A 1,983-nucleotide genomic window follows, 5' to 3' on the forward strand; every position below is an offset into this window, starting at 1 on the left:
TATCATCTTACCATTGACCTTATTGAACACGCCCCTTCCTCTCACCCCCATCATCTCCATCTTGTTACTCATTGTCTCCCTTTTTTTTTCATCAATTCTCATGCCTTATCCCATCCACTGTGTAAATTCATTTTCCTCACTTCATATCCACCCTTCTCACATTGCACATCAACATCTTCTCATGCTGACCAAATCTTACACTCCCACTTTATCTGCTTCCCACACATTCTCCTCTCTTTATTCACACCCACTCGTGGAGCTACAGATCAACTTCAATCAAGGACATTCAACATCCGAACAATCAAGCTATTGGCTCCCGTATCTGAGGTACCTTGTGACACCTTAACTTTGAGATAATTGTTGGTTCATGATAATTGTTGATTTGCTCTAAACTTTGATTGATCATTTTGATTCTCCTACTTCCATAAGTATTTCCATACGTGTCATTGTTAAATCCATGCACCATCGACTTAGTCCCGTTCTATAGGATTAAACCAAATTCGGATCACCCTCAAGGAATACTTAATCTATATTATTTTGGTTTTAATTTATCAATTTCATGAATTTCATTTTCGTTTCCCACATCTCTCTCTCTCTCTTTGTCTCTTTGTGTGTATCTCTTTCTCTCTCTCTCTACCTCTCTCTCTCTCTGTCTCTCTCGATCTCTCAATCTCTCTCTTATATATATATCTCTATTTCTCAGTCTCTCTCTCTCAATCTCTGTATTGTCTCTCCCTCTCTCGGTTCATCTCGCTCCCTCCTCTCTCTCAATCACTCTCGGCCTCGCTTTCTATTCCTCTATCTCTCGATTTATCTCTCATTCTCTGATAACTTGCAATTTATAATCTAAAATTGATGAATATTACATACATATATGTGTTCTAGTGGCCAAATTTGCATGTTATCATAATTAAATGGACATAAATGTCTTGTACTATAGTTTTGTGATTTTTAAAAATTTTTAATATTTTTTACATGATATTTGACTTCAGTGCATTGAAATTTTTTTTTGAAGGGCATAAAATACTGGGCTAGAGGTCTTTAATGCTTTTACTAATTTTTATGGACTTTTTCCCTATATTTTTTTAATTTTCTGACCATTATATAGCCAAGAAATAATTTTTAGAATTTAAAGAATATATTTTACAATTTATTTGGCATTTTAAAAAGGGAATTTTCAATTAAATCACGTGGCATCCACATCATTCGTCCGAAATTCGGACGAATGATTGGATGCGCCAAATAAGCATTTTATTAGCTCATTATGGCATCGCAATGCACGATACCATAATGAGCAAATCATTACCTCTATGATACTTGGCGCGGACGACTAGGAGAAAAGGTAAACTTGTCTTTTTGTCCTTTTGGAATATTTCATGTAATAAATACATGCGGGGAATTGATATCCATGTGCAATAAATGCACACGGCGAATCAATTCCACGTGCATTTGTTTAAAAAAATGAAAAAGAGAACTTTTTTTTACTTTTTTATGGGAATGTGAATAGGCGATGTGGCGCCCTCCTAGCCACTCAAAAAGCATCACAAACAACAAATGATTGAGCCCTGTGGAAGTGCGCAAAATGTGGCAGCGCGCGATCCAAGTGCGGAGAAAACAAGGTGACAAATCAGAAAACATCATTTTTTTACCTACGTGGAGGAGAGAGAAATGATCTAACGGCTGGGATTAATCATTAGTAAAATGGTGATATCTTCAGATTTAACCGTCCGATTGCGCCCAAATTTTGAGGGTAGGTTTGTCTTTTCACCCTCTACGATCTATATCGTTGGATGATAAATCAAAGGTCAGGAAGAAGGGGAAACCATCAAGGAAGCTCTTCCCCAAGTTGTTTGGCCAGGAAGGACACATGATTTTCTTCTGAAGTCGACAGATCTTGCTTCAAGAATCAATGTTGTAAGTTTCTTCTTCACTATTTGAACTTCTTTTTGAACGATTTCAAAACGTCAAGGCATGGGCAAAATG

This window comes from Wolffia australiana, chromosome 18 (genome assembly GCF_029677425.1).
Source record: "Wolffia australiana isolate 7733 chromosome 18, ASM2967742v1".
NCBI lineage: Eukaryota > Viridiplantae > Streptophyta > Magnoliopsida > Alismatales > Araceae > Wolffia > Wolffia australiana.